The 24,129-nt window shown below is 39.5% G+C and overlaps 1 pseudogene; it reads right to left on the reverse strand.

Moving 5' to 3' along the window:
- The window catches only part of LOC122663954, a 69,320-nt pseudogene extending 48,076 nt beyond the window's left edge, over positions 1 to 21,244 (reverse strand).
- Between the last annotated feature and the right edge of the window lie 2,885 nt (positions 21,245 to 24,129).

The following is a 24,129-nucleotide window of genomic DNA, read 5'->3' on the forward strand; positions in this document are numbered from 1 at the left end:
TAGCAGTAGGGAAAGCATCAGTAGGAGTAGCAGGGGCAGAACCAGCCTGTAGGGCAGACCTATCAACAGGCTGATGAAGCATGGCAGCTCTACGAGATTCTTTAGTATGAACCAAGGCAAAAGAATGCTCTAGGGTAGGAAGGGAACCCTACTAAGAACTTGCTGACGATGGGATCATACTTAATATTCAGACCTGCCAGAAAGTCATAGACCCAAATTTTGTCCACATGTTTCTTATAGGCCGCAATATCTGTAGTAGTGGAAGGCTGAAAAGCAGAGTAGTGATCTAGTTGCTGCCAAAGACCTTTAAGGGCAGCATAATATTTAGAGACAGCTGGTAGCTCCTTTTGTATAATGTCATGAATTTTCTTTTGAATTTCATACACTTGGGCATCGTTCCCTACCTGTCCATAGGTCTCCTTGGCAGCACTCCATATGTGATGGGCAGTGTCCAATAACAAATAATTGCTGGAGAGGTCAGGCTGCATATAGTGCTTCAAATAGCCATAACCATAGCATCATTAGACATCCATCGAGCAAGAAGAGGACCAGGTTCAGAGGGTGCAGCAGAAGTGCCAAGGAGATGCCTAGTAAGGCCACGGCCAGCAATAGTTAAGTAAGTAGAACGGGACCACATCAAATAATTTGTCCCATCAAGCTTAATAGCTGAAGCATATATAAGGAAGATATTCAGGCTTATTATGTCCTTAAACATCAAAAGTAGCAGATGTAATATCAGACCCATCCATAGCAGCCATATATCATAAACAATGCACCAGCCGAGAGCCAAAAAAACCAGCAAAACCTGATTAATATAGGCAGAATTCGATCCAAGGTTGTGGAAGGCTAGAAATCTGAAAAAACTTCAGTAGAAGGGAGCACCAATAGTTTCGATTGATCCATGAAGTAGTGTGAATAAGATCTCCAAAGATCAGCCAAGCAGAGAAGAGAAAAATAAAAAATCGATAAGAGTTAGGGTTTTTCAAAACCCTGAAGAGAGATCGATAATTAGTATGGGCTTTAAATAACTTGAAAAATCTGTGATAGTTGCTGTCCAATATTGCTATGGTGGATCTCCAATAGGGAAAATGGGCTTCCAATAAGAAAAAAAGGTTAAACTTTAAGGAGGAGAGAATTCAAAAAAATCACAAAGACGCCGGCAGCAGCTATCAAACTTGATATGTGATTAACTCATCTGTTGAAGAGGTTAGATTGAGGGCAGCATCTAGATCTTGTGATCACCTCATTAGTGTTGCGCTAGTGATGGAAGAGAACCAAGGATATGTTGGGTAACCTAGAGGGGGGTGAATAGGTTACCACTAGTGAATTTTGCCTCTTTTTCGATTGGTTGCACACTTATATTAAATATAAAAAGCAGAAGTAAATGAGGCACAAGATTTATAGTGGTTCGGCTAACTTAGCCTACATCCACTCTTCTCAACCTTGAGAGAATTCCACTAGTATTTCCCTTTCAATACAATAGGTGGGGAAATGACACCTTTACAACTTTTTTTAACAGGATAAGAGGATCCTTACAATCTTAGTTCCAGGACAAGAGTATCCTTTCAATCTCTTAAGGATGAGAGGGTCCTTGTACTAATCTAAGCACAGTCTAGATTAATACAACAATGCTTTATCAAATCAAAAGCATAAACAAGTAAATACAATAGAAGTTTGGTATAAATACCTATCAAAGAGTAGTGACACTTTTACCCTTTGAGTGATGGTGCTCAATGATATGAATGAGAGTGATGCACCTTGAGTCTCCTAGATGACTCTCCTTGATGGCATGAGTTGGAGAGAGTGGAGAGTTAAGAGCTTGGTAATATCTCTTTGAAGAGATTGAATTGAATAATTTAGCTCAATGACAAATTCTCACTTTTGTACTTTCTCAAATGTACTATGCACTTTTTCTATCAAAAAGATGTATTTTGTTCCTTGTTTGGATGTGTTTTATAAAGCCAAAAGTTGGAGTTTGTTTGTTTTCCAACGGATATAAAACTGTCATATTTTTAGACTGTCGGTCGACCTATAAAGTTGTCGGTCGATCATCAAAAAACTAGCCGTTAAGCCTAAGTTTGGGGCTGTAGGTCGATTGTCGGTCGACCTATGGATCGACCTACAAGTGTCGGTTGACCGATAGATCTGTCGGTTGCAACTGACAGGCTACTGGAAACAGGTCTATATTTTTTTATATTCTGTAGGTCGACCGACAGAGTCTGTAGGTCGACCGACAGACAGTTATCCTATTTTTTTGATTGTCTGTCAAGGGGATTTTTGGTCCAGCTTGCTTGGGGACTTCATAGGTTTTTGTCTAACACTTTAATGGCCATGTTTCTTGAGTCTAGGGCATGGGAATGAGTTCCTCCTAGGGTCTCTTACATGTGAATGCAATGTGTGTGCAATGTGATATGCACATGTAGTGAAATGTGTTCTATTGCACTTGAATCTTCTTGGAGAGTCTTTGTCTTGTTAATTCTTGGCTTCCTTTAGAAGATGTTCCTCAATCTTCAAATTTCTTCTTTTCCTTAACTCTTCTGTTGTGAGCTCCGTTGATCAAGTCTTTCCTGAATGCTTGATGCTTCCAACGTCTGACTATGAAGCTTGCTTAAAGATTGGAATATTAGTATTAATCTTAATGTTTGTTATCATCAAAATTAGTTTATGGAGGAATGTGTTTTCCAACAATCTCCCCCTTTTTGATGATGACAAACATGTGATTCAAAATATGCATTACTCATGTATGTATGCAATTCAAGATAAATATATGCATTATTCATGTGGGCATGTAACTCAAGATGAATATGCATTATCATACATCATATGATTATTTGAATCATAATTCAAGGTAAAGATAAATATGCATTATCACATAATATGTAGATAAATATGCATTATCACATAATATGAATATTTGAATCATAATAACTTCTCCCCCTTTTGTCAACACAAAAAGGAGGTGTAGAGCATGAACAAGCAAAAACAATCTTAGGGTGGCTCCCCCTAAGCCAGTGCTGGTAACCATGAACAAGCAAAAACAATCTTAGGGTGGCTCCCTCTAAGAAAATGACTTCCTGCATGGTTAGAAGAACAGAGAGCAAATAATATGAAGCCCAATAAAGTGTTAATTTTAAAAGCATCACATGCTTCAAAATAGAAGTTCCATGTTTTAAAAGTATGCCATAACAGTACAGATCAAGAGTGCTAATATGATGTCAACTATCTCTACTATGGAGGAGGAGGAAAGAAATGCGATTGAGAGACGTAAGATCACTTGGTTCTCTGTTGGATGCGAAGAATCTCTTCTTGATCTTTGTGGAGAGAGGTGAAGTGATCATCAAAGCCCTTGGCGGTGTCAAGTTGTTGGCGAAAACTTGAAAATTCTTCTCCGGTGACATAGTCCCTCGAGGGTTCACCAACATAGTCTTCATCCTCACTGTCGTCCTCTTCTTGTGACTCTGCTTCGTCACCTGTGACATGTTGGGTAGCTCGCTTCCTTCGGGCTTGGTGTGAGGGAGGAGCCGCAACAAATCCCAGCTTCATCTTCTTGATGGTGGATGAGTCGATGTCAATCATCTTGGGGTCAATGGATTCCCCAGAGAGATCCACTTCATGGAACTTAAGGATGGCAGTTATGAGTCTGCCATATGGAAGGTTTCCCCTATAATGAGGTACTGCACAGTATTCCATGGTCTTCATAATCACATATGGAAGATTGATAGGATTGGCAGTGACAAGACACCAAGTAATGTAGGCTTGAAAGGGATTGACTTGGTCTCTATGGCCTCCTTTGGGCAAGATGTTGTAGCTGACAATGAAGCTGATCATCCTGGGTAGTTCATGAAGTTTCATAGCTTTAACAGTTGATTCAAACCCAACATAGTCTTTCATGATGGCACCATAAATTTCATCAACATTCATAAAGGTTTTGGCATCCCCTTTGGGAGGAAGATAGCTCATATCTCCTAATGTGGGAATTCCCATGATCTCTCCTAGATCTTCATAAGTGAACATGATGGGAACACCCTTTACTAGGGATGTGATGGCAAGCCTATCATCCACTATTTGGGTTCTCAGATTACAGTAAAAGTGTCTGGCAAGGTCAGGATAGCAGGGATCAACATAAACTAAGGTATTTTCCCAACCCAAATATTTGAAATATTCTTCAATGTCATAGTCAAGAAATTGAGAAACTCTTACAGTTCTTTCCTTGTCAACCTTTCTCTTCTCAAATCTTCCCTAGAGAATGGAGGCTTCTTCTGAGATGAAGAGAGACTTGTCATATGCTACAGAGCTCTCTCCAACTTTGGCTTTCTTCTTTGGTTGCTTGCCCTTGCTTTGCTTTGGAGCCATTTGAAACCTAGGGCTTTAGAGAATAGAGAGAAATAGAGATTTTTGGGTTGGAAGTGGGTAGATTGTGTAGGAAGAGTGATTTGGGGCTTGGATTTGGTGAAATCTCAAGGGATTTTGCAGGGTTTTGCCTTGGAGTTCAGAGAAAAAGGGTTTTGGAGAGGAGGGGTCTCGAACAAAAGAGGAGGGAAGTGAAAAAAATCCTCTCGGTTCTTGTTTAAAAACGAAATTTTTTCGTGTCGGTCGACCGACACGAGTCTGTCGATCGACCGACAGGTCAAAAACAGGGATTAATGGGATTTTAGCCCAGAATTCTCTAACAACCTGATTTTTGGACTTTTTGAGGATTTCACTTTACTCAAAAGGGTTGCAAATCCCGAGTTCTCTCCTCAAATAGCAGAATCTCTCTTCACTTAATGGCTTGGTGAGTATGTCTGCAAGTTGTTTTTCAGTTTCAATGTATTTTAGAACAATTTCCCCTTTTTGAACTGTGTCTCTAAGAAAGTGATGCCTAATATCAATATGTTTGGCTCTTGAATGGAGAATGGGATTTTTGCTTAAATTGATTGCACTTGTATTGTCGCAATTAATTGGAGATGAACTAAAATGTATCCCATAGTCCATGAGAGTTTGCCTCATCCAAAGGACTTGGGCACAACACCTACCGACCGCAATGTACTCGGCTTCAGTAGTGGAAAGAGCAACAGAGTTTTGTTTCTTGCTAAACCATGAAACCAAGCAAGATCCTAAGAAGTGACATGTGCCACTTGTACTCTTGCGATCAAGATGGCACCCTGCAAAGTCGGCATCCGAAAAGCTTATTAAATCAAAATTTTGGTTCATTGGGTACCATAATCCTACATTTGTAGTACCTTTAAGATATTTAAAGATCCTTTTAATGGCACTAAAGTGGGATTGCATTGGGTTGGCTTGGAATCTAGCACAAGCACACACGCTAAACATGATGTCTGGCCTACTAGCGGTGAGATATAGAAGGCTGCCAATCATGCCTCTATAGCGTGTAGGGTCTATGGGAGTACCTTCCTCATCTTTAGATAGCTTTAGAGAGGTGCTCATGGGGGTGCTAGATGACTTTTGTCCATCAAAATCAAATTTCTTGAGAAGTTCTTTAGTGTATTTAGTTTGACATATAAAGATTCCATTTTTTGTTTGCTTAATTTGAAGTCCTAAGAAAAAATTAAGTTCACCCATCAAACTCATTTCAAATTCATCACTCATGCATTTGCTAAATTCAACACAAAGATTTTCATTGGTGGATCCAAATATAATATCATCAACATATATTTGCACAATAATAGAGTCTTTTCCTTTATGTTTCACAAACAAGGTTGTATCAACCTTACCCATTTGAAATCCACTTTGGATTAGGAATTCACTCAATCTCTCATACCAAGCTCTAGGAGCTTGTTTGAGTCCATAGAGAGCTTTGTTAAGTTTGAAGACGTGATCCGGATATTGTGTATCCTCAAATCCGGGAGGTTGTGCAACATATACTTCCTCCATGATAAAGCCATTTAAAAAAGCACTTTTGACATCCATTTGACATAGCTTAAAATTTTTATGACATGCAAAAGCAAGTAGCATTCTAATAGATTCCAGTCTTGCTACCGGTGCATAGGTTTCATTAAAATCTATCCCTTCTTGTTGATTATATCCTTTGGCAACTAATCTAGCTTTGTTTCTAATGATTGATCCATCTTCATCAAGTTTGTTTCTAAACACCCATTTGGCTCCTATAATAGAATGATTCTTGGGTTTTGGGACAAGCTCCCAAACATTGTTTCTTTCAAATTGATGGAGCTCTTCTTGCATAGCTACTATCCAATCACTATCTTCCAATGCTTCTTTTATGTTTTTAGGTTCAATTTTGGATATGAAAGCAACATTGTTGCAAATGTCTTGAGTTTTAGATCTAGTTTGGATTCCTTTGTCTAAGTCTCCAATGACATGATCCAAGGGATGGTCTTTCCAAGGTCTAACCTCTTTGGGTAGATCCTTTGGTTGGTCTTCGGGTTCTCTTAGAGAGAAATTTTCTATGTTCTCCCTAATCTCAACAAGTGTATCATCATCATCAACCAATGGCTTGTTTCTATCTTTAGGAAGAGATTCATCAAATTTTATATTCATTGATTCTTCAATAATCAAGCTTTTCTTATTGAAGACTCTATAGGCTCGACTATTTGAAGAGTATCCAAGGAAAATGCCATCATCGGCTTTAGCATCAAATTTTCCTAAGTTATCCTTAGTATTCAATATATAGCATATACACCCAAACACTTTAAAGTAATCAACTTTAGGTAGTTTATTATGATAGAGTTCATAGGGTGTTTTGAGTAATATAGGTCTAATTAATACACGATTTAACACATAGCAAGCCGTATTGACCGCTTCGGCCCAAAAATATTTTGGAAGAGAGTATTCATTTATCATTGTTCTAGCGGTCTCTTGGAGTGATCTATTCTTTCTTTCAACCACCCCATTGGATTGAGGTGTTCTAGGAGCGGAGAAGTTATGGGTTATGCCTTGTTTACTGCAATAACTCCCAAATTGATTGAGATTGTCAAATTCTCCTCCATGATCACTTCTAATGGTTGTTATGAGATATCCCTTTTGGTTTTGTATTCTCTTACATAGAGATGCAAATTCATCAAAGGCTTCATCTTTATGTTTTAAAAATAGAGTCCATGTGAAGCGAGAGAAATCATCAACTATTACAAAGGTGTATCTTGAACCACCTAGGCTAGGTGTAGTAATAGGTCCAAACAAGTCCAAGTGTAGTAGTTCTAAGGGTCTAGTGGTAGACACTTCATTTTTTGATTTATGAGATACCTTGGTTTGTTTTCCTCTTTGACAAGCATCACATACATGGTCTTTTCCAAATTTGAGTTTGGGTAAGTTTCTAACTAAATTCTTAGATGCAATGGTCTTAATCACTTTTACATTAACATGTCCTAGTTTTCTATGCCATAGGTAGGGATCAACATCATTTGTCACAAGACATGTATTACTAGAATTTGCTTCATCCAATAAGCAGATATAGATATTATTTTTCCTAATTCCCTTCAAGATAGTCTTATCATTTGAATTTTTTACTAAGCAATGAGAGGTTTTGAAAATGACACTATATCCTATGTTACATAGTTGACTCACACTAAGCAAATTATACTTTAAATTGTCAACTAGGCATACATTGGATATGATTGTACCTCCAATGATGATTTCACCGATGCCAATGATTTTTCCTTTGCTATTGTCCCCAAATGTCACCATTCCTCCATTGTACTTGTTTAGCTTGGTGAATAGATTGGGGTTGGCCGTCATATGCTTGGAGCATCCACTATCAATATACCATTCAATTGATTCATTGCTCTTCAAGCATACCTATAAAAGCAATCAATTATATGTTGGTCCCCATAATCTCATGGGTCCATTGAGGTTAGGATCGATCATACCCTTAGGTATCCAAGCTCTTCTAGAATTTTGACTTTGTATTGTAGGTGTGATAGGTGTAGGTTTTCGATGTCCATATGATCTTTGGGTTCTTCTTGGCCCTTGAAATTCATAGTGTCTATATGGAACATAGTAATTTTGTGATGTGTAAGACTTATTGTTGATGTAGGCCCTTTGGTGATCATAGGGCCTAGTGTATGTGTTTGATCTATAGTGATTTTGAGGTCTTTGGGGTGCATATGGCATATATGAAGCATTTTGCCTATATGGTTGAAATGGCTTAGGCTTGGGATATTGTCTTTGTGGCCGTTGGGGCACAAATTCTCTTTGAGGTTTGTTGGTCCTCTTTTGAGAAGTATAGTAGAATGCATGATGCTTCCTTTTTGTATCCGGTTCTTTATATATCACCTTACCATCAATATAAGCACCGATGCAAGTTTCATGCCCGGGTAAATGACATTTTTCACATACAATGGGATGTGAGGTTTGGCCTTGGTTTGATTTTCTCCATCTTGGAGTTCTCATCTTTCCCTTTCCTTTGGCTTGATGTGGTCTTTTACCATCATAGCCTAGACCTTCTTTATTTTGAGGTCCCTTTTGTGGATTTCCTAATAATGTATCTAAGGTCTTTTGACCCTTAGTAAAGGTGTGCAATGTGGAGGTTAGATTCTTATTTTCTTCTTCTAGGTTGTGTGCATGTGAAGTCAACTCATCAATTTTGTGTAGAAGATTGGCTACTTCTTTTTCTAAGGCCTTTTTAGAAGCTTCCTCTTGGAGACTTACATTATAAAGTTCTTCAAAGGCCTCTTGAAGTTCTTCATATTCTAAATCATCATTGCAAATTGACAATGAGCTATGATAGGGAGAGTTTACCTCGTCATCATCATTGTTGTGAGCCATTAGTGCCAAGTTGACGGTCTCTTCATCGGATTCATTATTTTCTTCTTCACTATCACTTGAATCCCATGATATCTCGGCGGTGCAAGCCTTTTTCTTTCTGCTTTCCTTTCCTTTTAGCTTGGGGCACTCGGTTTTGAAGTGTTCGGGCTTTCTACATTCATAACACACAATGTCCTTGTTAGTATTGAAAGGTTTTTCCTTTGTGTATGTTTTACCTTTGTTTTCTTTTGATGGTTGTCCTTTGTAGAATCTTCCTCCTCTCTTTCTTAGGAATTTTTGGAACTTCCTTGTGATTAGAGAGATTTCTTTCTCTATATCCTCTTCATCGCTTTCTTCTTCTTCGGATTCGCAAGAGGTCTTGAGTGCGATGGACTTTCTCCTTGGTTCTTTTACTTCTATGACTTTATCATCTTCAAGGAGTTTAACTTCATGGGTTTGCAGAATACCCATCAATTCATCCATGTGTAGAACCTCTAGATCTTTTGCTAGTTTGATGGCGGTCACCATTGGTCTCCACTTGGAGGGTAGTGATCTCAAGATCTTCCTTACATTCTCCGCTTTGGTGTATTCCTTTCCTAAGCTTTTCAACTTGTTAACAATGTTAGTAAACCTAGTAAACATGTTAGAAATACTTTCATCATCAAGCATTTTAAATAATTCATATTCATGAACAAGTTTGTCAATCTTGAGTTGTTTAACTTGTGATGTTCCTTCATAGGTAACCACAAGAGTATCAAACATCTCCTTAGCTGTGTTACACATACTAGTTCTATTGAATTCTTTTTCACTAAGAGCACATTGTAGGAATGCAATAGCTTTGTAGTTTTGTTGTATGTGTGTTTTATCTGATGGTGTCCATTCGGATTTCTCCTTAGGTATAATTCTTCCTCCAACTTCTTTTGTGATTTGGAAGGGACCTTCCTCAATCACAGTCCATACATCAATATCATGAGCACACACATAATTTTTGAACCTACACTTCCAGTAGGCAAATCCTTCACCATCAAAGTATGGTGGCCTAGAAGTGTTGAGCCCCTCAATTTGGTGTGTAGATGATGATGATGCCATGGATCGTTTTTAGCACAATATAAAGACAATATGGTCTTAGTTTTGAGCTCCCGCTCTGATACCAATTGTTGGGTAACCTAGAGGGGGGTGAATAGGTTACCACTAGTGGATTTTGTCTCTTTTTCGATTGGTTGCACACTTATATTAAATATAAAAAGCAGAAGTAAATGAGGCACAAGATTTATAGTGGTTCGGCTAACTTAGCCTACATCCACTCCTCTCAACCTTGAGAGAATTCCACTAGTGTTTCCCTTTCAATACAATAGGTGGGGAAATGACACCTTTACAACTCTTTTTAACAGGATAAGAGGATCCTTACAATCTTAGTTCCAGGACAAGAGTATCCTTTCAATCTCTTAAGGATGAGAGGGTCCTTGTACTAATCCAAGTACAGTCTAGATTAATACAACAATGCTTTATCAAATCAAAAGCATAAACAAGTAAATACAATAGAAGTTTGGTATAAATACCTATCAAAGAGTAGTGACACTTTTACCCTTTGAGTGATGGTGCTCAATGATATGAATGAGAGTGATGCACCTTGAGTCTCCTAGATGACTCTCCTTGATGGCATGAGTTGGAGAGAGTGGAGAGTTAAGAGCTTGGTAATATCTCTTTGAAGAGCTTGAATTGAATAATTTAGCTCAATGACAAATTCTCACTTTTGTACTTTCTCAAATGTACTATGCACTTTTTCTATCAAAAAGATGTATTTTGTTCCTTGTTTGGATGTGTTTTATAAAGCCAAAAGTTGGAGTTTGTTTGTTTTCCAACGGATATAAAACTGTCATATTTTTTAGACTGTCGGTCGACCTATAAAGTTGTCGGTCGACCATCAAAAAACTAGCCGTTGAAAACTAGCCGTTAAGCCCAAGTTTGGGGCTGTAGGTCGATTGTCGGTCGACCTATGGATCGACCTACAAGTGTCGATCGACGATAGATCTGTCGGTTGCAACCGACAGGCACTGGAAACAGTCTGTATTTTTTATATTCAGGTCGACCAACGACAGTGTCGAGTCGCGACCGATGATTATCCTATTTTTTTGATTGTCTGTCAAGGGGATTTTTGGTCCAGCTTGCTTGGGGACTTCATAGGTTTTTGTCTAACACTTTAATGGCCATGTTTCTTGAGTCTAGGGCATGGGAATGAGTTCCTCCTAGGGTCTCTTACATGTGAATGCAATGTGTGTGCAATGTGATATGCACATGTAGTGAAATGTGTTCTATTGCACTTGAATCTTCTTGGAGAGTCTTTGTCTTGTTAATTCTTGGCTTCCTTTAGAAGATGTTCCTCAATCTTCAAATTTCTTCTTTTCCTTAACTCTTCTGTTGTGAGCTCCGTTGATCAAGTCTTTCCTGGATGCTTGATGCTTCCAACGTCTGACTATGAAGCTTGCTTAAAGATTGGAATATTAGTATTAATCTTAATGTTTGTTATCATCAAAATTAGTTTATGGAGGAATGTGTTTTCCAACAGGATAAAAAGAAGAGAAAAGGAGAAGATCGAGTAGAAGACGGTGGAAAAGAAAAAATGATGGAGGGGATGGGGTTTTGAAAACCTAGATCAGAGAAGTTGGCTCTAATGCCATGTTAACAAAATAGAAAATTGGGAGAATGCTTAAATGATCAATGTGATCAAGCAAGCCATCTATTAATAGTATTAAGGATTACATCCTCATGACCAAAAAAAACCCTAGCTTAGCCGACTTAGCTAAGCAATACATAAAACATATAATAAAACCCCAAAAAGACCAGAATACCCCCACGGTATTCTGGTTTACATTATTCAGCATGATTGGTAAACTATATTGAAGACAAAGACTTTTACAAGAAAAGTGAGAGAGAGTGGAATGTGCACACTTGGGAGATGAGAACACATTGAGTGTGTTCATTGGGCAACATTGAGGTGCTCATTTGTGGGATTGCATAAGAAGAAGCAATCCAAGCCCTAGATTTGATGGAGATGGGGTTTGGGTGAAAGTGGAAGATTGCACTTGTGAATGAAGCATACACAAGTCAACATCTAAGCATCGGAGAGCAGTCGGTTATGGAATTACATCAGGGAGGTAATCCACACTTTGCATTTTCCCATTTTATGTGTAACTTGACTGTAGGTTAAGCAACGGAGAGTAGTCGGTTATGGAATTACGTCGGGGAGGTAATCCACACTTTGCATTTTCCCATTTTATATGTAACTTGACCATAGGCTAGGTGTTTGTGAAATTGCCTAAGTCAAGATTGGTTTTATTTTTTGGGGGTAATTTTCATTGACTATTGAGCTTGTAATTTAGGGCATTGTATAAGCCCACTTTATTGTACTATTGTTGGGGGTCCAATATTGGAGAACTGGACCGGGGTGTTGACACATCCCCATAGCTACGACTATAAAAATCCAGGGTTGTTGTCCTTGCTTGTGTCTAGCACAAGTTGAAGCAAGTTGGGTGTCCTGTGTCATTGTATTGACTGAAACACCATCGGGGTGTGTAATCCTCGTCTGTGACTATCACAGGCCGAAGCAAGTGTGTAGGACCTGGACTGTTGCTACAGTTAAAACCGAGTGTTGATTGGATGTTGAGCCCAATTGGGCATTACTCTGTACACGTAGGCAACCTGCCAAAGCACATATATCTTGTGTTGTGGATGTGATGTATGCCTGTGGATATTGGAGTGTTATGCATGTTGGAGAATGGGTATGCACAATCCGGTATTCTGGTTTAAAAAAAAATGAAAATAACCTAACATTCACACATTTTAGTTTCAGAAATCGAAAGAAGAGGAAAAATTGAAGAGAAGGAGAAGAACCTACTGACTACTGAGTACTGTCAGCAGCACATCTACTCTTCAGCGCCTTAGACGACGATATTACTTCATCTTTCGGTAACTTCTTCCAGCGACACCTCTCTTATTCCGGTAAGTTTTTTTTTTTCTTCATTTTTTTTTCCTGATTTTATCTCTTATTCTCTAAACCTAACGGCTACATACCCTTTATAGCTATTCATTTTTCGTCGGCACATCTGACTTCTGGAAGCACCCATTCCAGTAAGGTTTTCTTTTATTATTATTATTCAATTTTTAGTCTCCTTTTGGTTCTTCTGTCTAGCTTGATCTACTATGGCCAATCATGGTGGTGGTAGTAGTGGTGCTGAAAATGTCTGTATTGTGGGGTCAGGTTATGATCCAAGCACAAGAAGGTTAAATCTAATGACCCTGGGTGTATGGGTATTGGCCTAATTTGGATGACAAGAATTTGGTTAAGTGTAATCTTTGTGGGAAAGATCTCAAGGAAGGGATCAAAAGAATGAAGCAACACTTGGATCATGGCTATGGAGATGTAGCCAATTGTACAAATACAACTCCTAAGATTGCTAAAGAGATGAATGAAGAAATAATGGAAAGAGAAAAAAGAGGATACAGAATTTTGATGATATATGGATGTTGGTGGAGAGGAAGGAGATTCACTTGTAGAAGGGCATACAAAGTTTGATGCTATTTTTTTCTGAGGGGCCCAAGATCTGGGACAGATTAAAAAAAAAAGAAAGATAGAAAGAAAGCTATCATTTAGTTAGAATCATTAGTATGGGATCCCATGGATGCTCATGTGAGACAGACTCCTAAAAATGTGGTTGCTGAGAGGCGAACTAAGGATCCTTATCAAACAACGATGGAGAAACGTGTAAGATTAGAAGAAGAAAGACAAAAACTTTGTTTTTACATTGCAAGGTGGGTTTATGAAAGCGACGTTCTATTCAATGTATTGAAGTTATGGAGCTTGGAGGAAATGGTTGAAGCATTGGACAATATAGGCTAGGTATCAAGCCCCCCTTCATATCATGAATTTAGGCTGCCTCTATTGAAGTTTGAGAAGGAGAAAATCGATGATATAAAAAATCAAATATTAAACTTATTGAAAAAAAAATTGGATGCACAATCATGTCTGATGGTTGGACAAATTAGAGAGAAAGGCACTTGATAAATTGTCAACTATCCAGAGGAGATTTTCTTCTTAGGGTCTGTGGATGCATCTAGTCAAGTTCAAGATGCTAATATGTTGTGTTTCATCTACTTGTAGTAAGGTTGAAGAAATTGGAGAGGAGCATGTGATTCAAATAGTCACTGACAATGCAGCCAACTATGTTGCAGTTGGTAGGTTATTGATGGAAAAAAAGACCAGGTTGTTTTGGACTCTTTGTGCAGCCCATTTCCTAGACCTTCTGTTGGATAAGATAGGTAATTTAAGAAGATATAAGGCTGTTATAATGAAAGGAAGAAAATTAACTAGGATTATCTATAGTCACACTCGCCTTTTTGAAGTTACGAGGGTCAAAACAAATGGAGAAGACTTAGTGAGGGCCAAAGTAACCAGATTTTCCTCTTCATTCATGACACTTCAGAGCTTATTAAAGTATAGGGATGCCTTGAGGCAATTGTTTGTGTTTGATGACTGGCAATGTTTTAAGTTTTCATGACAAAGGCAGGGAAGAAAATGGCTGAGATAGTGCTTGCTACCAGATTCTAGAATGGTGTGCAAGATTTCCTAAGGGCATCACTACCACTTCTTCAACTCTTGAGGATAGTAGATGGTGATGAGAGGCCTGCTTTACATAAAGTATATCTTGCAATGGAAGAGACAAAGAAAGGCGAGAAAGTCATAGAGATTGTTGATAGGCGTTGGGTGAGTCAGATGGAGCGACCACAATATGTTGCTGTATTTTACCTCAATCCAGGCAAGTACTTTAAGGTTGTTGAGATGGATCCAAATAACATTTGGAAGAATGTAATTGATGCCTTTAATGATGCTGTTGCAAAGTTGGTGCCGATGCAACTTTGCAAGACAACGTCATTGAACAGTCTGGTGCTTATAGTGAAGGTCATAGAAGTTTTGCAAAGGAAATGGCAATTAGACAAAGGGAAAGGTTGAGTCCTAGTAAGTATTTTTTTAATTGTTTGTATGTTGATTTGTATTTAATCTACATTTTTCTCTCATATATATTTATAGTCATGGTTGCAAAAACATAGAAGTTCTACTCCTAATCTTATGAAGATTGCAGTACGCTTACTTGGCCTTTGTTGCTCCTCTAATTGGAACACATTTGAGTTTGAGAGTACTTCAGTACTAAGTACCTTTTGTAGATGTTAATTTTAGTTTTGTTGTTTATATAGTTTTATGGAAGAATGGCTTAAAGAGTGGATAACCTCATATTGTTAATTGTTCTTCAGATTCACACCAAGAAGAGAAATAGATTGAAGCATCAATGTTTAAATGATCTCGTCTACATTCAATATAATTGCCATCTTTAAGCAATGTTCCAAGAAAAAATGAACAACACAAAAGTTATAATCCATTGGTGCTTGATGAGTTGGATTAGAGTAGTGAGTAGATGATTGGCCAATCAGATGATAAATTAGTCCATCCTGAGGATGATTTCACATGGAGAACTGTTGATAGAGTAGCTCCAACTGATTTTTGTAGGGCAGGGGCAACAGCAGCAGCAGCAACAACAACAATTGAACAATTTGTATTTGGATGTGCTTTTTTTTTTTTTTTGTTTACTTTCCTTCACTCTAAGTATTTGACTGTTTAAGCTTTAAAGATTACTTAAATTTGGCATTTTGAATTATTTTATGTTTTCTTTCATTGAAGATTTTTGGAATGATACAAAAATAAGATCTCCCCAGATTACTTCTTTTCCATTAAATTTGGTAACTTGTTTCTTACTTTATATACCTTTTAATTCTTAGTTCTTACTTCTTACAATTTATTTGTGTATTGACTATGACAAGAGTATAAATATAGTAGAGAACCTAGAGGCACTCATTTTGGCATCATAGAAGTTAGTATAATAAATGCTTACATATTTTAACAACCCTTTTTTTCTTTATGAATTATAATTATGTTTCATAATTATATGTTGTGATAGTCTTAGTTTATTGATTTGTTTTTTTGATGAATATTGCAATATGTTTTATAATTTGGCATCTTGGTTCTTACTTTAGTTACTTCTTAATTCTTGTTTTTCTGATGAATATTGCAATTTGTTATACTACTAGTAGTAAATATAGCTAATACATTTAAAAAAAAAATACTGGAACACTAAGGTCGCCAAGGTGCCTCCTAGCGGCAGCCTAAGCGCTTAGAAAGGACCTCGACGCCTTGGATTGTCCTAGCACTTTGACAACTATGAATGTTGACAATAACTGTGAATATCTAATGAATCCAATGTCGCTGTATCATAATACTCAGACAGATAAAAGCCCTACTGATGTAGCATCGGATATGGCCGATCGGGTGGACCACGATCGCAACCACCCCAAAGAGCTTAGTCATTCCACACGGGCGCGCCAACCTTCCCAACTCCTTCGCCACATCACCTAGGTGCCACATCATTCCTTGGAGCACAAGATATTGGGGCCTAGCATATCTTTAGATTTTAGAATATTTACCTTCCAATTTATTTGTTTCTATATGTATGTAGCATTATTGGCTTTCCTATTTACTAGTTTCCTTATGATGAGGAAGGTGTTTCTCACCCCCCGCCATGAATCTAATGACCATTGGCTCTGCAACAACATATTCCACTCGGCTTGTACCGTAGCTGGAAAGGTGTGCCTATTGATCATTGATTCCGGGTGCTATGAGAACGTTATTTCTGAAGAAGCGGTCCAGAAATTACAGCTCGAACAGAAGGAGCACCCTACCCCTTACAAGATGACTTGGTTGAAGAAAGGTATTGAGGTAACTATTTCTAAACAACGTCTAGTTGCGTTATCTATTGCCTCTACTTACTTATACAAGATTTGGTGCGATGTATTGCCTATGGATGCCAGCCACATCTTACTTGGGCGCCCCTGGTAGTTTGATAGAAAGACCTTGCATGATGGGTATAAGAACACTTATTCTTTTATGTATGATGGGAAAAAAATTGTTCTAGCCCCATCCAAGGAGTCCTTGAAGTCCCCCCTAGCCGAATATGGCTCCTCTAATTTATTTACATTGAGGGACTTACGGGGTGCCATAACAGATGTGGATGTTGTGTATATGTTACTTAATAAATCTGAAAGTGATGGTGCTTCACATGTTGTACCTGAAGAGGCCAAGCCTTTACTGGCCAAATTTCATGATGTGTTTTAAGACCTTCCCATGGGTCTACCCCCTATGAGAGATATCCAACACCAAATTGATTTGGTCCCTGGAGCTCAACTACCCAACTTGCCTCATTATCAGATGAGTCCGGCTGAACATGCAGAGCTACACCGGCAAGTCACGGAATTATTGAACAAAGGCTTCATTCATGAAAGCCTTAGCCCTTGTGCAGTACCGGCCCTCTTGGTTCCAAAGAAGAACGGCACTTGAAGAATGTGTATGGATAGTAGAGCGATTAATAAGATCGCTGTTAAATATCGCTTTCCTATCCCACGCCTTGATGACCTACTGGACCAACTTACTGGTTCTACCATTTTCTCTAAGTTAGATCTCAAGAGTGGTTATCATCAGATCGGGATTAGACCAGGGGATGAGTGGAAGACTACATTCAAGACATGAGACGGCTTGTTTGAGTGGATGGTAATGCCCTTTGGTTTATCCAATGCTCCTTCTACATTCTTGTGTTTCATGACACAGATCTTGAAGCCGTTTTTGGGCCATTTTTCTGTAGTGTATTTTGATGATATACTTGTGTTTAGTAAATCTACTGATGAGCACTTGTAGCATCTTACCGCTATTCTCGCTGTGCTGAGGAGAGAGCATCTGTTTGCAGCTACAGAGAAGTGCTATTTCTTTCAAACAAAAATCCTATTCTTGGGATTTATTGTTTCTGGTGATGGCATTACAGTTGACGATGCCAAGATCAAAGTCATCCGAGATTGGCCTACTCCATCCTCCATCTTTGATGTTCGTAGCTTCCATGGACTTGCTTCCTTTTATCGGAGATTTATCTCACATTTCAGCTCCATTGCAATGCCACTCATAGCTTGCATGAAGAAAGGTGTATTTGAGTGGACTAGTGCAGCCCAGGAAAGCTTCGAACAGTTGAAGGAGCAGCTGATTTCAGTGCCAGTTTTAGCCCTACCTAACTTTGACCTTGTGTTTGAGGTTCATTGTGATGCATCAGGTACAGGTATTGGCACAGTTCTTAGTCAAGGTGGTCGCCCTATCACCTATTTTAGTGCAAAGCTTAATGGCACAAAGCTTCGTTACAACACTTATGACTTAGAGTTCTATGCGATTTTTCGCACTCTAGAGCATTGGTGGTCTTACTTGATCCACTGGGAATTTGTTCTTTACACTGATCATGAGGCGTTGAAGTATTTTGTAGGACAACATAAGCTTAATTCTCGGCATGCAAAGTGGGCAGAGTTCCTTCAAGAATTCACTTTCAATATCAAGCACAAGGCTGGCGTTCAAAATCAGGTGGCGGATGCTCTTAGCAGAAAGAAGAGTTTGCTTACCACCATGCACAACACCACCCTTGGCTTCGATACTTTTCAGGATCTCTATACGAGTGACCCTTACTTTTCTAAGGTGTTGATGGATGTGCAAGCAAGGGTCACTACCGATTTTGTCATCCATGATGGTTTTCTATTCAAAAGAAATCGACTGTGTATTCTCGACTGTTCCCTTTGCCTGAAAGTGATTGCAGACTTACACAATGAAGGACACTTTGGAAGAGTCAAGACTCTACAATTGGTGGGCTCTCTCTATTTTTAGCCTAAGCTTACCAAGGATGTGCAGCGTTTTGTGCAACAGTGCCAGATTTGTCAGACGTCGAAGGGGCAATCCACCAATGCAGGCTTATACATGCCTTTGCCCATCCCTACTGCATCGTGGACTGATATCTCCATGGACTTCGTTCTTGGGTTACCTAAGACTCAAAAGGGCATGGACTCTATTTTTGTGGTGGTAGACCATTTCTCTAAGATGGCACATTTCATTCCTTGTCGGAAGATGATGGACGCATCTCGCATTGCAGATTTGTTCTTTAGAGAAGTCTATAAGCTGCACGGCTTAGCCCACACCATTACTTCTGATAGGGACACCAAGTTCCTTAGTCACTTTTGGCGGCAATTATGGAAGAGTATAGGGACGGCCCTGCAGTTCAGTTCAGTCTTTCACCCTCAAACTAATGGTCAAATCGAAGTTGTCAACCGTTCTTTGGGAAACTTGCTTCGTAGTTTGATTGATGACAACCCCCGCTCTTGGGAGCATCGATTATCTTTGGGTGAATTTGCATTCAATAGCTCTATGAACCGCTCCATCGGCCTTAGTCCTTTCATGATTGTTTATGGACGACAACCTACATCTACAGTGGACCTAGCTCCAATCCCATTCCCGGATAAGCCACTAGTACAGGTTGAAGAAATTGCATCACAGTTGCGGCATATCCATGACGAAGTGCACCGAAAGCTGGTGACCAGTACAACTACCTACAAGCAAGCAGCCGACCAGCGGCGTCGACAAACTCTATTTGAGCCCGGTGATTATGTGTGGGCTTACTTGCTGCCTGAACATCAACCAGCCGGTACCTATGGCAAGCTCAGCGATAGGAAAATTGGACCTTTGGAGGTATTGGAGCATATCAATGACAACGCCTACCGCTTGAAGTTGCCTTCCCATATTCGCACCTGTGATGTATTCAATGTGCGACATTTGACCCCTTACCATGGTGATTCCTCCGATGATGGTACTGCGAATTCGGGGACGAATTCTTCTAAACCTGGAGGGATTGATGCAGCATCAGATATGGCCGATCGGGTGGACCACGATCGCAATCACCCCAAAGAGCTTAGGCGTTTCACACGGGCGCGCCAACCGTCCCAACGCCTTCGCCACGTCACCTAGGTGCCACATCATTCCTTGGAGCACAAGATATTGGGGCCTAGCATATCTTTAGATTTTAGAATATTTACCTTCCAATTTATTAGTTTCTATATGTATGTAGGATTATTGGCTTTCCTATTTACTAGTTTCCTTATGTGCTTAGGATCCTTTGAGATATGCAACTTGGGTAGCAAGTTTTAGTACTTTAGGAAGGATTCCTATTATTTCTAGATTTTATTTTCTACTCTTACCAATATTTGTAATCAATTCTTGGGCTATAAATCCCTAACCATGGAATGGAATTGATAGAGAATTTTGAAGAGAAATACTGTGCAGCCTTTGCTCCAATCGATCCTATTGTGATCACCCCTCCTTGGCCTTGAAGAGCCACCCATCGGCAGCCTTAAAGAGCAACCCGCGCCTAGAAGAGTGCCACCCCCTCTGCTCCTTGAAGAGAGCCACCACCACCATGGCCTAGAAGAGCCGCGGCCTCACCTCCACAGTGCCACCCTCACATCCATCCATACCACCTTCTTTCCCCTCTCATTCACCAGCCATGTTACCACATTAGTCCTCTCTCCATCCATTATCTCTCTCTCTCTCCATTCATGAATCTCTCTCACATTACCCCCTCCATCTCTCTCCCTCCACGTTACCCTCTCCATTAATTCCTCTCCCATGATTGCCCCATTAATCCCTCTCTCTCCACATAAAATATTAAAACCACCTTCCCTTTATCATCACATGTGTTAGCAGCCCGCCTACTCAATCTCTCTTCATTGTGCGATCCTAGATCTCTAGAGGAGATCCCCATTACCTACAAAAACCAAACTAGAGAATAAATAACAACTAAAATAAGAAGGATTACCACAGTACCACATAGTGACTACAAGTACTCATAGGTAACTCTAATAGTTGAAAAACTATGGTTTCGTCTTCCCAAGCCCACTTGTTCAATTTCCTTTCATCAGAGTTGCGTAATTACAAGAAATGCATTCTGGGTAGGGGTTCAAATTCACATACCTAGAAGGAGAAGGGGAGGGGTGGGAGGGGGGACACACGCACAGACACATGGAACCGCATTAAGTCACCTTAAAGAAAAAATGACGAGTCCAACAACCGACTGACCAAAAAGCTAAGGGGAAGAAATTAAACACACTTTTTTTCAAGTTGAAATTAAGTTGTACACGGAGAATGGATACTGTTAAAGGGATTAAATTGGAATTCCGAATATAAGATTAAATAGGGAAACAAAGGAAGTAGAACCGAAAGCAACAAAATTTTCACCATAAATTGACTAGTGTTACAATGTTGCAGATTCAAAGAGATACAAAGAGAGACAGTTATAGGAATAAATACCTGAATCAGAGCTGTAGAAATTGCAAAAATCACGTAGAGATCGATGATCTACAAAAACACTGAAAGTTTAGCTTTCCGATTATGACTTCCTTATACATGAGAGAGAGAGAGAGAGAGAGAGAGAGAGAGAAACCTTAAGATTCGTTGGGGTGGCAGCATAAGCAGAACGAAGGGACTGAATGAGGGCTTGAGCGTCCTTGGTTGTCGACCTCGCCATTCTTCTCTTCTTCTGTGACTCTCCGAGGAAAGATTTAAACCTGAAACCCCCTTCGTTTTACTTGGATTTCCTTCTTTCAAACAATGGTCATTTTTCTGAATTTTTCTCCTCTCAGGTTCCCTACCCGGTCAGGTTCGTAGGTTCCTCTCATAGACCTCACCCCACCCTGGTAGTGTGTTCGGACAGGGAGTGAGATCGTCATTTCCAGTCCCCTATGAGAGGAACCTATGAACCTGACCGGACAGGGAACCTGAGAGGAGTTAAGTCCCATTTTTCCTACCCAAAAAGGCCATGGTTTTAAAAAAGCCCAAACCCGATGAACCGGTAGTAATGATGGACTAGTTTGACCGCTTTCTAGTCAGAATTGGAAATAATAAGGTAGACAATATTCTGCGGGGGAGTGCATGGGCCATGAGTGCCCCACAGCCAATGAGAGCATGCTGGCCTCTTGGGTGCAGAATTCCTGCCTTTCATGGGGCCAGGGGCAGTCATATCGCACCCACTATGTCTGGGTGTGGCCCTTGTGTCCCCCTCCCCAAAAGAACTTTCTCCAAAAAATAAAGACAAATTACCAGTGCCACCCCCTGAGTTATCCTGTTATTTTAATGCAACCCTACTAAGTACCAAAATATCAAATTTGGCCCAAAAACTAATGGGTTAGCCTTTTAACTGTTAATTAGTGATGTCAGCAAGTTAGATTTTTTTAAAAGACTATTTTCCCTTTCCCTTAAAAACAACTAAACCTAGTCTTCTTCTTCCTCAGTCGAACGAAGAAGACTTTCCATCTCTGCAACTAGTCACCGTTGGCCATCTCTCACCTCTGCACACATCTTTGCAACTGGTCACTGCTAGGTTGGCTTGGACTATGCCAGAAAGAAGTGGCATTCAATGTTGAAAGCCCTACCTTTTAACGACAGTGGTAGCAGCCAATGAAAGGGGAGAGATTTGCAATGTGAACTCACACATGCCAAGCCCAAACTAGCCAATATTGGGCAGTTAAGAAGTCTATGCAATAGATTGACTACATGAGAAACATTCATAAGATAAAAACTTTGATTATGATTACGCACCAAATGTTGCTATTTGTATAAAATTACCAACTAATGTTTGACTATTCTTTCTGCTCTAATATATTCTTTTCCTAATAAGTTCAGATCTGCTACCCACATGGGGAAGGGTGTAAAGTACCTAAAACCGATAGTAATCTCAGAACCAGAGTTACCAATCACAGAAAGTACCCCTGAAGATGAGTGTTTGATTCTTGTAAGTGATGGCTTGTGGGATGTCCTCTCAAATGATTTGGCTTGTGAAGTGGCTCGCAAGTGCCTCCACACGGAAGGTTCCTCCTCTACTGTGGCCAGAATCCTCAATGTGGAAACTTCGGATAAAGATATTGGGACAGAACAAATGAACCAATCGAGATGCTCTCTTGCAGTTGCGTTACTCACTTGCCTTGCGCTGGGACAGAAGAGCTCAAATAACATTAGTGTCATTGTCATTGATTTAAAAATAGGTTAAGATGAAAGGAATTGGAGAGGTTCACTACCCAGTTCCAACTTTGAGGAGGAGAAACAGAAAGATGTACAGGTTTTATAAAAAAAGCAGAGAGAGATAGATGGATGGGATATTAAAATGCAAATGGAGGAGTGGAGGTCATGTTCTCTCAAGCTCTACTATTTAAATAGATCCCATTAAAGAAGGAAAATGCTTATGTTTGGTTTATTAATGACATTCAAATAGTTGGAAATAATTTAGTCGATTAGAAGGAATTTCATGCAACAGCAAACATGGTTTCAAAAGGTTTCACCATTGCTGATACATTCTAGCTTGGGAGTTGAAAGCATTGATGTGTCAAGGTCCTAGACTCAAGAGAGGAAGGCTTCATGGTCGTGGATCAGCGTATGGGTGGTTTCATGCGTGCGTTGTTTTTGTCGGTTTGGTTGCAGGTTCTCCGGTGTGTTGGTTGCAAAGATGGAAGATGGAGCTCGGGTACCCTATTTCCTTCATAAGTTTGAACTCCAACGGTAAGAAAGGGCAGTGGGGCTAGGTATTTATGTTTAAGTGTACAGGGTGGTTTAGTCATTTGCATTACATTCAGTTGACCCCATTATTTTTTGGGCCAAATTTGATATTTTGATACTTAGTGTGGTTCCATTGAAATAACAAGATAACTCAGGGGGTGGCGTTGATAATTTCCCAAAAATAAATAGAGAAGATTACAAGATTACTCAAAATCAGGTTTCAAAAGAAGACATTTGTTACACAAGGTTTCAAAAACAACTAGGTTCAAAAACCAAGGAGTAGATTATGACTCTATCTTACATGTCATAGACAAGACCTTCCGGGCTAGGGATTAGACACAACCATTATATCCTAGAAAAAAAGTTGGAAGTCCAACTAACAAAACAATAAGATATATTAAATGCAGGAAAAAGAACTTTGTTCAGGAGTGTGGCCTACGCCAGCACTCCCATGAGTCTATCTGTCTCCCCCATATGAAAAGACACATATGCCCCTTTGTTTTGAGGAGGAGAGAGATTGAATCATGGGAGTGCTAGCATAGGCCATACTCCTGGACAGAAAACTGCTTCCTATTAAATATATCCTTCACACTTGGTAGAAGCACTGCAAACATTGGAGTGATTGTGAGGACAAAGGGTTTCAGTAAGCCTCCCTCTTCTCTCTTGGAAAAAAGTGGTTGTAAGGGTCTTTAATTTGATAAAGAGTCGCCACCTAGTTTAGGGTCAATGACCATTATTAAAAATAAACAAAAAGTGACTTCAATGTGAATTAGTCTAACCCAAAGGTTAGGGTTCGTGTCAAGCTGCAGTATGAGTTAGGTGTTAGGCACCTTGGTCCACCCTGTAAAAACCACACTTCTACCCTAGGTTGATGTATTAAGTAAGTAAAAAACATACAAAATCACATGCATGCTAGCAACACACTCATA

This window comes from Telopea speciosissima, chromosome 6 (assembly GCF_018873765.1).
Source record: "Telopea speciosissima isolate NSW1024214 ecotype Mountain lineage chromosome 6, Tspe_v1, whole genome shotgun sequence".
Classification (NCBI taxonomy): Eukaryota; Viridiplantae; Streptophyta; class Magnoliopsida; order Proteales; family Proteaceae; genus Telopea; species Telopea speciosissima.